Source organism: Myotis davidii, unplaced genomic scaffold (genome assembly GCF_000327345.1).
Source record: "Myotis davidii unplaced genomic scaffold, ASM32734v1 scaffold72, whole genome shotgun sequence".
Taxonomy (NCBI): domain Eukaryota; kingdom Metazoa; phylum Chordata; class Mammalia; order Chiroptera; family Vespertilionidae; genus Myotis; species Myotis davidii.
Genome location: NW_006284618.1, coordinates 3,929,453 through 3,941,089, shown reverse-complemented (window position 1 = coordinate 3,941,089; position 11,637 = coordinate 3,929,453). Strand labels below are relative to the sequence as shown.

General features: G+C 54.0%; 1 protein-coding gene across 1 annotated transcript in view; it reads left to right on the top strand.

Moving 5' to 3' along the window:
* Positions 1–6: 6 nt before the first annotated feature.
* MGMT (O-6-methylguanine-DNA methyltransferase) overlaps positions 7–11,637 on the top strand; it is a 157,283-nt gene continuing 145,652 nt past the window's right edge. Inside the window, exon 1 of the mRNA XM_006754931.2 lies at positions 7–87. The gene's annotated coding sequence lies outside the window, so the exon portion shown is untranslated. The remainder of the gene's footprint in view (positions 88–11,637) is intronic.

The following is an 11,637-nucleotide window of genomic DNA, read 5'->3' as shown; positions in this document are numbered from 1 at the left end:
CCCGGACATGCCCAGGCAGCCCTGGCGCCCAGATCACCTTGCTCCCCTGTACTCCTACCTGCTCAGGTCTGCGCTTTGGGCTTCGCGGTGAGTGTCCGGCTGCCTCCCTCCTGCCCACGTTCAGGGCTCGCCCAGAGGAGGGCGGGCGTCTGCAGCCCGTGGGGCAGTCCAGCCCCGAGTGGCCTACAGGCTCCCTCATCTCACTGGCCCAGGGGAGCCCGCCCTGCCCCCACCCACACGCACTGGCCCAGGTAGGCTCAGGTGTGTCCAGGTGTGCTCAGGGGTGCACACGTGTGCCCGGTTTGCCCTGGTGTCCAGAACCAGGTCGCACTGCAGTGACCGAGGCTTGGTGTGGGCACCTGGCCATCCCCGCCCGACCTCCGGGTGGCAACACCTTCACGCCAGCACTGCCCACCCGCCTGCCCTGCTTACCAGCACCATGGGGGCCGCCGCTCCCCTTTAGCTCCCAGGAAGCTTCCAGAAGCCCCTCCTCGGGCCTCTCCTTGTGCAGACTTCCAGTTCTGTCTTGTGTGAGGCAGGTGGAGAGGAGGACCAGGTGGGGTTTGTATACATCACACCCCATAGTCTCCATAGGCACCTGGAGTGACAGGTGGCCTGAGAGCCATCGGCACCGGCCCATCATTCCCAAGTGGGATAATGCAGGAGAGCAGCCCTACCCTCGCACCCCCCACACCGGGCTCCTAACTGTCCGGATCTCGGGGGGTTGGGGGATTCCCTCTCCTGGCCTCGGCCCAGGAGCGGGCTTTCTGTCCTGGGAGCAGTTTGTGTGGGCAAGCACAGCTTTTGCCTGGTTCGGTGGACCATTACCCGAGAGGGGCCACAGCTGGTGGAGGTAGAAGGCGAAGCTGTTGAGGGTAAAGAGCGAAGAACTGGCCTGGTTATTCACGTGGAACCCGTGGCGTCTCTGAGCACGGCTTCCCCTCCCCATCCCCAGACAAGATGGGAGAAGGTTTGGTGTCCTCCCGAGTCCGCCATGGGCTAGACCAGGGGCTGGGAACCTTTTCTCTGCCAAGGGCCTTGGGATATTTATAGCATCATCCACGGGCCATACAGAATGATCAGCTTAAAAACCAGCCTGCTCTGTTTGGTCGAACATTTAACTAACTCACTCCTAGTGCCTGGCAGGGCGGACGTTCCCCACCCCTGGATTAGACGCTCAGGGAGGTGAGAAAGATACAAAGCAGCCTATGGCCCAGTGGGGTGTGGGGTGGGCGGTCGTGGGGTAACCCACATGTCACTGCCCATGCGGCCCACACTCACTAAGGCCCGGGGTCTGCAAACAGCAGAGGCCTGGCCTGCCCTGCCCTGCGGCCTTGCTTCCTGGCTCTGCTCTTGGTTAGGACTGAGCAGTAGGGCTGCGCCTGTGAACGTGGGGCTGGGTGAACCAGGCCTGGGCACACGGTCCTCACCACCTTCTGAGCGCAAGTTCTTTCATGAGCAAAGGCCTGTGTTGGGAGTTGGATTTCACTCTCATTACCAGTGGTTCTCAACCTTCCTCATGCCACGACCCTTTAATACAGTTCCTCCTGTTGTGGTGACCTGCAACCATGAAATTATTTTCGTTGCTACTTCATGTCTGTAATGTTGCTACTGTGATGAATCGTCATGTAAATATCTGATAGGCAGGATGTATTTTCATTGTGACAAATTGAACATCATTAAAGCATAGTGATGAATCACAAAAACAATACGTAATTATATATGTGTTTTCCGATGGTCTTAGGCGGCCCCGGTGAGAGGGTGGTTCGACCCCCAAAGGGGTCGCGACCCACAGGTTGAGAACCGCTGCGTTAGACACTGCATTAAAAGGCCTGCAGAGCCCAGCAGACCCAGGTAGCGCCTCGCTGCTCCTGTTCCCGCTGCCGGGATCCTCAGACCTTCCTGTTCTCTCTGTTTTGGGCCTGACTGGCCTCATGGGCCTGGTCTTCCACTTGGGCCCCCGCCCCAGGTTCCCCGCACGCCTGTCCGTCCTGCAGATGGCGGGAGGGAGGCCAGGCCTGAGGAGAACCGGCCTTGTGGGTGTTCCCGCTGTTTCTCCTCCTGCCTTCTTCTCGGGAACCCAGCACAGTGTGCTGTTCTGTGTTTCTTAATAATATACGCTTCCCACACTACGTTTCATTTCTCGTACCGTACAGAGGAGATTTAGAAGCCAGTCGTTCAGACCACCCAGGTTGTCCTGTTCCAACTTCCTTTTGGGGGCACCAATGCCCTTTTCCAGTTGCGGGTCTTTTCTCCTGCATAGAAAAGAAAAGGAAGCAGAAACATACTTTCTGAACTCTTTCCTGTGGTCGTCTGCTCCCACCTGTCAGGCCATCTTCACACGTCACTCTGACCCCGCCTGACGCCCTTGCCTGGCGTAGACTTCCTCCTCTAAGTGCACAAACCCTGAGGGTCCCGACTTCCTGTGAGTGTCTCTGCTCACTCCAGGTGGGCACACTGGGCTCTGGGCTCTGGAAGGCCCTGACCTCCGTGGGTCTCTGTCACAGTTCCCCCGACCCTGTTTACGGAGATGGGAGCTTCTGACTCAGCTACTTTCTGAAAGAGATGGGGTGTTATCATAGAATATGATTTAAAGACAACCTGAAAGATGATACAGTCAGACACATAAACTACAGTATTACCACTGAGTGGGAGCGGACGTGCGACAAATGAGCCACCCCACGCCCCATTCTTGGTGTGAAGTGAGTGTGTGGTTCATCTGCAAGGGGTGCATTCAGGAGGCTGGTTCCCTTGGTTGATCGTGGTCCTCATTCTGCTAGTTCTGGAAGCCTGTCTGGGCACAGGCGACTCAGTGTTGTAGACAAATCCTGCGGATGTATGTTCTGCGACGTTCGGATGTATGTTCTGCGACGTTCGGGTAACTGCCCGTATCTGTTGGTCAGTGGAGAGAAAGAGTCTAGGTTTTTTGCCTTAGGAAAGTTAACAGTGATAGAAAGCTTCTATAGGAGGGCCGTAGGGTTTGGGGAAACCGCATAATGAATATATGGAATACAGTGAGTAACTGCTCCTTTATATGGCTGTTAAAGTGAACTGTCTAAGAAGAGGAATGAATCATTTTTGTGGCCTTTTGTAACCTTTGAAGGAGTCCGAGTGGTCTGGGCTGCTCTGGCTCACGTGTAAATCTGTCACAAGCAGTGTCTTGCCAAAGTGCACGGTCCCTGGAAGTGACTCCAGTCTGGGGCAGCCACCCTCCTGTCTGCTCCAGGCAAACAGCTCAATAGTTTGGCCCCGGGGCCGCAGGCCCAGCGGTCACGCCCTTGCCCATGGGTGCAATGCTGAAATTTGTGGGGTGTTTGGGTTTTTTTTGTACCACAAGTTGCTTTCTTTTAGATTGGGGGCTTGCCAGAGGAGTGGGCGTCTCCAGGGAGGACGGAGGCCTCCTGCCCCCTCCCGCCCACCTGGGAGAAACTCCTGTGGCCTGTGATGCAGCTGAGGCGAAACCAGTTACAGACTCGACAGACACATTTCCTGACGGTTGTCGCGTTTGTTTTCATGTGTGTACCTGTGTCACCACGAAAGGAACTGTGAGAGAGCGCTCAGTGCCTACTGTGTTCACTTTACTCCTTGGAAAATTTTCTTGTTAGAATAATTTCCTGCCCGTATCACTTGTGAAGTCAGTGGAGTATCCAACCCCGGCGCTATGGCCCATTCCCAGAAGTCCAGGGCCAGCCGGAATGTGCAGTCCACCAATGGCATCGCTCGGAAAAGCAGGCTCTTGTTAAATCTATTTGTTTTTATGATAGACATCGATCTGCCCGTCGCAATAATGCATTTATGGGCATTTTTCTGCAAGCACAGCGCTGGTGGCAGTTTTTACTGACAAATTGAGTCGTATGGATAGTAGTTTAAGCAACTCTTGCCTTATGGACAGATTGGGCAATTCCGGCACCGCCTGCTCAGAGGTATGGAGATGGGGGAAGAGAGGGAGCTGAGTCTCAGGCAACAAAGGGGACTGGACATTTCAATGTGGAAATGCAATAAATACGTGGTAGGTATTTGTCATTTCTTTGAAAACTTTTAGCTACAGTTGACTCCCCAGTCAAAAGGACTGAACGGCCATAACTGGTTTGGCTCAGTGGATAGAGCGTTGGCCTGCGGGCTGAAGGGTCCCAGGTTCAATTCCGGTCAAGGGCATATGCCTTGGTTGCAGGCATATCCTCGGTCGGAAGTGGGCAGGAGGCAGCTAATCAGTGTTTCTAACTCCCTATCCCTCTCCCTTTCTCACTGTAAAAAATCAATAAAATATATCTTTAAAAAAAGGACTGAACGTAGGGACCACTTTCAGATGTTGACTGTCTCTGGTGTCATTCGTGAGAGCCACCCCTGGAACGGGGGACCTGTCGCTCTCCTCCGAGTGGTGTGGCTGCGCCCTGCTAGCATCAGAATTCCCAGGGCGCTGCTGGAAAACATAGGTTATTGGCAGACCTGCCGGATTAGGAGCTGGAGCCCTGAATCTCTGCAAGCTCCCCAGGAGGGTCTAGCGAACCCTAACGGAGCACCTGCAGGGAGCCTAGCGTGGCCCGGAAGTAGTGCTCTCCACCCGACGGGCCCCAGCTCCCCTTCCAGAGACATCCATTCACAGGCGGCGTTCTCGGGTGCCTGCGCCCGTGGATCTAGGTGCGTGGTTTTGTAACTCCTCCGGGACGTGTGAATCTCTTCAAATTGCAAGCCGAACATGTTATCACAGCGTTACGATTTCTGGGCTTGTGGTTCTGACAGAAGATGCAGATGTTACCAAAACTTGGGCATGAGGTTGGCAAACGCAGGTTAGGCCTGGACAGCCACATCGGATCTCACCCCCATCTTTCCTTTTCTCTCTTGCTCTGGGTAGACACATTAGCATGGTCTGAGGTGAGGGTTAACATTCAGCTACACACCTGAATGCACTTTTGTGGGACTGAGTTGAGTTTTTAGTGTATAAGAGCCAGAGGTGTGAAGGGAGATGCCATTTCCTAGTTGGGCGACTTTGGGCAACTGTTAAACCCCCAGCTGCCTCATCTGTTGGATGGAGGTGATCATACTTACGTATTCTGTCTACCTGGACAAGTATAAGCACGTGGAATAAGAAATGAATAGTTTCTGATGTATGAATTACTGTCTGGATAGAAATCTTAATTTGGAACCACAGTCCTGTAAAAAGGATGAAATTCTAATTGGAAAAAGGTGAGGAACCAGTCAGCATCCTTGTCTCCCTCCAGTTAGGTCAGCATCGTTGTCTCCCTCTGGTCCAATCAACATCCTTGTTTCCCTTTGGTCCAATCAGCATCCTTGTCTCCCTCCAGTTAGGTCAGTCGTTGTCTCTCCCTCTGGTCCAATCAACATCCTTGTTTCCCTTTGGTCCAATCAGCATCCTTGTCTAGGTCAGCCTCCTGTGCTCCCTCTGGTCCAATCAACATCCTTGTTTCCCTTTGGTCCAATCAGCATCCTTGTTTCCCTCTGGTCCAATCAGCATCCTTGTCTCCCTCCAGTTCGGTCAGCATCGTTGTCTCCCTCTGGTCCAATCAGCATCCTTGTCTCCCTCCAGTCCCGTCGGCATCATTTTACAGATTTACACATAACCCACACCCTCATTTGGGACAGATAACACGGGGTTAAGAGTGCAGGCTCTGGGAACAGAGCTTAAGTTTGGACCTGGTTCCACTAGTCACTATCTGTGACCTTGAGTAAAGTCACTTAATCTTTCCAGGCCTTGGTTTCTCCAAAAATAAGACAGATGACACCACCATTCATAAGCTGTGTGGACTACGGGAGGGATCACATTTTAGGACCATACCAGACTCGGCACAGGGCGAGTCCTGAATAATCATCAGTTAGTTCAGAGTCACAAAACTGCTTGGTGGAGGCAGGAGCAGTAGAGATGGGGTCCTAGCTACTGCTTCCACCTCCCGCGTGTCTGATTCCAGGGCTCACGGACCTCTGTTTGGTCCGGAGCATGACGTAGCTCAGTGCTAACTCGCTGAGTTTCTAAAATACCCTTTGTGTCTGAGGAAGTGGTTTCTCTGCGGTGTCTGTTTTGTACAATGGACATTACTGAGAGCTGCCAAAGTGCTTTCCGCTCAGGTGGCACTGTTCCGAGCACTCAGGTATGCCAGGCCGCTGACAGGCATACGGGGCCTGGCCCTAGAACCGGCAAGCGGGCTTCGTGCGCGTTTCCCAGTGGGCACTGCCAGTCGCTGACAGCCCCCAGCCCTGCCTCTGGAAGGCTTGACGTTAACCGTCTGTTAAATTGAAAGAACTTCCCAAAGGACCACATACAGAATCTGACACTGGCAGTGGCCACGAACCAGCAGTGACACCGCGTGCTGACAGCATTTCCCCACGTGTGACTGCTCACACCACCGTGTGGGGGTTGCGTGGTCCATCAAGTAGGCTTTGTCAAGACTACAACCTCTACGACGTGTGTGTGTGTGTGTGTGTGTGTGTGTGTGTCTGTCAATGGGTCTTACGTGGGGGTATCTCTTTACCTTCATATCATGGTTGGGCCTGGTAGAGTTACTCAAGCTCCAGAAGATTCTGGCCGGTGTGATAATGATATTGCTCATAGTAACACTGAAGGCTTCCTTTACTGGGTGCTTGCACAGACCGACTTACCACGTCCTCACCCTCCACCCCCCGACGACATGGCACCGTTAGCATCTCGGTTCAGCCTGGAAGGAGACTGGCCCTGGGAGCGTGAGTGACCTGCGTGGCCCACGGGGACAGGAGGAGGGCTCTGCGCCCACCAGGTGGATTTGTAACCTTGTGCAGGCTTTGAACCACCCAGCATGCCAGGCTGCCTCTGTAATGGCGACTCGGTAAGCTGCTGCAGGTCCTTCTGGGGCAAGAGGTGGCAAAGATAAATGCAGACCTGTGTCCGGTACATTTTCTAACACCAGTGTGACCAGGCATCATCCTTGGCATCTTGGGGAGAGCTGGGCCCCACGGGGGCCCTGCTTGAGGGTGCTGAGGACGGGCCACTCCAGTGGAGGGCTGGGCGCAGTGAGGCCGTGGTGGCGTGAGGCCTCCGTGACGCGAGACCGGACCTGTAGCCTTGTCCTTCATGGAAAGTGTTCGTGTACACCCCTCCTTGTTTGAGGGGGGCGGGGCTCGGTGAGGGTGGGTGCCAGAGGAAGGAGGTAGAGCATCCTGAGTGTCAGCCAAATGGGTGTGGGTGGTCATGGTCTGGTGTTGGCCCGAGTCCCCACTGACCTGGACTGGGGTCAAGGAAAAGGCACGTGGAGGCTGCCGGCTTTGCAGACCTTTGTACCCTCCAGCGGGGGTCAAAGCCAAGCTTGGCGAAGGCCCTGAGAAGTGAGCTTCCAAGTCCTCGTGCCTGACCTTGTCATGTAGCTCAAGGGCGTGCAGGTGTGGGACGACGGAATCGGAGGAGGATGCGGATGGTGTCCATAGCTCGGCACCTAATCGAGGTGTCCTCAGTGTTTGCAGCTGCTCTTATGAGTGCGGCGTCACACTCCAGCGGGACTTCCTAGAAGGCTGGGCGAAGAAAAGAAATGATGTATTTCCCAAAGTTACTGAGTTTAGCCAGCGATCCCAGGGAAAGCCCAGGTGTGCTATTCTTTATTGTGCAGAAGAATTTGTTTCTGTCAGCCTTGTCTTATCATCAGAGGGGCTGTCCAGGCAGATGGATGCGCTGAGCTCCAGGCATGTTTGCTGATGGCCGCGTTCCCACACCATCGTCCACGTTCTTGTCCGCCATGGTGCCAGCAGTTTACCCGGACGTGGGCCTTTAGATGCTGAACTAGGGCCCGGGGGGCCGGGGTGCTTTGTTACTCAGACACTCTGATTCCAGGGACCTCCGTGACACCTCACTGTCCCCCTACTGTTAGCTTGAATCCACAGGAGCTTGAGGCATAATTCGTTGAGGGTTTATTCCCTACAAAAGTATAGGCTTAAAGACTTCCTCTTAACTTTTAAAAAAAATTGTTTATTTCTGCTGCTGGTGTGATTAGAGTATCTCCCGGAGTCTTGTTTCATTTCCCTCTGGACTGAGGTCACCTTGCTGGGCTCGTGGCCTTCCCTGCGCTGCTTGTCACCCCAGAGAGGCCCACACAGGTCGTGCCTCTCGTTTCCTCGGCGGCTTTTCTTCTCTGTGTGTTGAGATTTCTTCTTTGGGCCCAACATGCGTTTACTCCTGTCCATTGAGTATCACAGCAACTAAACAGGATGGATTCCGGGAGGTTAAATAATACTCTTTTCTGTTGCACTAAAGAAGTGTTCTAGTAGCTTCCGCATTGAAGCGTGTGCCTCTCGATCCCGTGGAAATTCCCGATGACGCGTGGGGAACCGGGATCACGGCTGCGCGTTCCTGATCCATGTTGGCTGCTGGGTGCTCGTTAGCACCTGTGTGTGTGTGTGTGTCACCCGGCGACAGGACATGGGCCCCCGGTGACAGGACACGGGCCCCCGGCTCAGGCCTTTACCTTCTTCAGGGTCACCTTCTGGAAGCCGCTGGGCAGGGGCACGTTCTCCATGTTGCGCCAGGCCACCTCCGTTCATCTCTCAGACCTGGGGCTGTCCCTTGGGGTACAGAGCAACGTGCACGTGGCCTCTAGATTTTGACTGTGAGTCTTCACATCTCATACCCTCCACCGCCGGGAGGAAGCTGCCGGCTGCAGCCTCAGTGGCCTCAGTTGCTTTGGCCTCGCTTGTCCATGCAGCCATTTCCTGCCTCTGCCCCTGAGGGCACTGGACAAGCCTCCTGGGGACGCCAACCTGCTCCCGACCAAACGGGCTGCGTGCCAGCACACGGTGCATCACAGGGAGGCCCCGGACGTGGACACGGGGCACCGGGACATGGGTGAGGGACACAGCCGCTTCTCGCTCCCCCTCCTTCCACTGAAGGCCGGGTCTAGAACTGCCCCAGGGAAACCTCCTACCCGCCAGGTCCCAGATGGAATGAGCCTCAGAGACCCATCCTGACTCCGCTTCAGCCCGTTCCCCACCTCCGTCCGGCATGTTTTCTAGAAGCCTGTGCATCGTGCTGTGCTCTGTGAGTGAGTGGGGAGGGGCCTTCTCGGAGCCCCTCACCTCCGTGGGGAGCCCACACCAGCTCTCCCAGTCCTCCCGCTTCTCAGCTCCTCCAGCAGCCTCTTCAGTCCTAGAATGTCCCCTCCCCGGGGGCCCATCCCACTCCCACCGAGTTTCCGCTCTACTTGTGCGCCTCCATCTCTCGCCGCAGGAAGCCCCCGCTAGAAGCTCCCCAGGGCCCGGTGGGGGCTGTACTGGCTGGGAGGCCCAGCGAAGGCTGCCACACAACTAGCTGAGGACTCTCTGAGCAGCAAGCCGAGTCATTGGCGCCAGGGTTGCAGGAAAGGGAGGCAGCAGACCAGGCAAGAGACTCCTAGAGGGCCCTGCACGGCGGCCAGGCTGGTGCTTTTCTGGAGCCAGTGACGTGCTCTAGTGCACCCAGGCCTGATGGGAAAAGGCGAGGTGAGAGGAGAGACCAGCGCAGGACTGGAGCCCAGGCAGGGGCTAGGGAGCCAGTCTAGACGTTTGGGTTGGGATGTTTTCATTGGCTGACTTTTTTCTTGAGGGCTGTCAGTTCAGTCGCTCTCCTGCCTGGACCACGGAGCGGCATGTGGTCATCTCACTGGACGCCAACTAGAGTCCTAAGGACCATGCCATTTGCTGCTTTTCATGCTAAGATGTCTGAGAACTTCTGGAGGTCTCCGTTGAGTTGGGGACCCAGACATTTCTCACGGCCAGCTGCTGGCCCGCATTTGTCCCAAACTGGCCTGCATTACACGTGGCAGTGACGGGGGACATGTGGAAGTAGGAGGGTGCTGCACTCACCTCTGCCCCAGGCTCCAGGTCAGTAGGCCCGCAGCACGCATCAGGCGTATAGGGATTTCTAGGATTGTTGCAGACACGTAGCCCGTTAACTTTACCTAAGGATGTTGCCATTCCCGCCGCCCTCTGTGCCCACAGCACCAGGGCCCTGGAACCTGCCTCGGGCCCACCTGTGGCAGAGAGGCTGGGCAGTGAGGAGCAGCTTGCGTCCCCAGTGTGCCATTAATATTGAAAAGGTGGATTTGCATTCTCAGTCCCGTTTTACTTATTTATTTACCAGCATGGCTATGTTTGTTGTTTAATTCCATAGCGAGAGTCTCTAAGAATATGATTAACCTTGAGGGTCATCTCATAATGTAATTATTAATGATTGATTCTGTGTACCCTTGGAATCGATGAGAGGCATGCCGGTGTGGCGTGCGGTGGGGCTCGAGTCCACCCCTCACCTCCATGTGATTCTGTGACAGCACCAGGACCAGGTTATTACCCAGAACAGGTTTGATGGCTCTGAAGTGTATGATTCGTTTGATATAATTATCATGATATGTGGTGTTTCCTTCTGTGACTGCTGCTAATACGGCCAGTGGTGCTAACGCCTCCTGCCACTAATGGCCAGGGCAGGGGGGTGTCGTAATTGATCTTCCTGGGAGTGCTGTAATGGGAAAACAACCCAGGCTGTTTGAAGTCTATTTTACAAGTGTGCATGGGGCCTTAGGGATGTTATATTGAAAAACCCAATTGTACAGTTACCATGGGAACCCAATTAGAATAGATTGCTAGATATTTTGTGTGTGTCTTTCATCTTGACCAAAAATCTAATGTATTTTAAATGTTTTCATATGGAATTGGATTCATACACGGACTTGTTCTTTGTTTTTTGTTTTTTTTTTCTCGTTTCCAACTCTAAGCAGAAATAGTGATAAATTCTCTGGTGGAGCTTTGTGGGGAAGTCTAGAGAGATTTAATCAGATTTTTGTGGAGAAGTTTGTACCAGTGGTGGAAGAGGCAGAAGTGGTGGGAAGCATTTAAAAGATGGGAAAATGGGTCTTTTCTTCTTACGGCCAACAGGGACCCTCATGTGCCTCCAGTGGTGCTCCGGCGGGGATGATAGGTGTGGTACATCTCCCACCGCCATGCACACACCTGAGGAAGTGAGAATGGGTGTCCATGGCCATGCGGATGGCTCTCACAGGTGTCCACGGCGTATAAGGGATGCAGATGGCCGTAAATGCCGTGCTGGTCCCCAAATGCTTCCACGTGAGCGGTGTGACTTTTGTTGTATGGAAATGCCCGCATCCCTTCAGTGGCACCACGTCTCGAGGTGCTGAGGAAATACACAGGCACATGCGTTAACCTATAAGGTCTTGGTTTACATGTAAAGGTTTATCCACACACGGTATGGTGGTGAGACCAACCCCTTTTTCAATCTCAGATGATCGCTTGAAATTTTAAGTTTCTCTCAGCGTAAGACTCAGCCCCTGGTAAAATTCCGTTGCTGTTTCCCAGTCGTCGCGTGACACGTCCAGGCTACGTCAGTGTTCCTCCCGATGGAATTCCACCTCAGTGGTATTTACTGTGTTAACTTGGTCTTCCCTATTCTCCTGATGCAGTTTCTCCTTTTTCTTCTCCCTTCCTTCTTTTCTCTCTCTCCTTTTATTCTTTTTAAAATCATGTTGTTTGATGCACACTACAGCATACGAGTTATGGGTAAATTATAAAATAAAATGATGATCAAGGCCCCCTGTCAACTTAGCATGGCCGTAAGACATTCCCATCAGCAGTCCCGTGGATTTCACCTGTGTGTGCCCTCCCCTGCCCCCTCCCTTG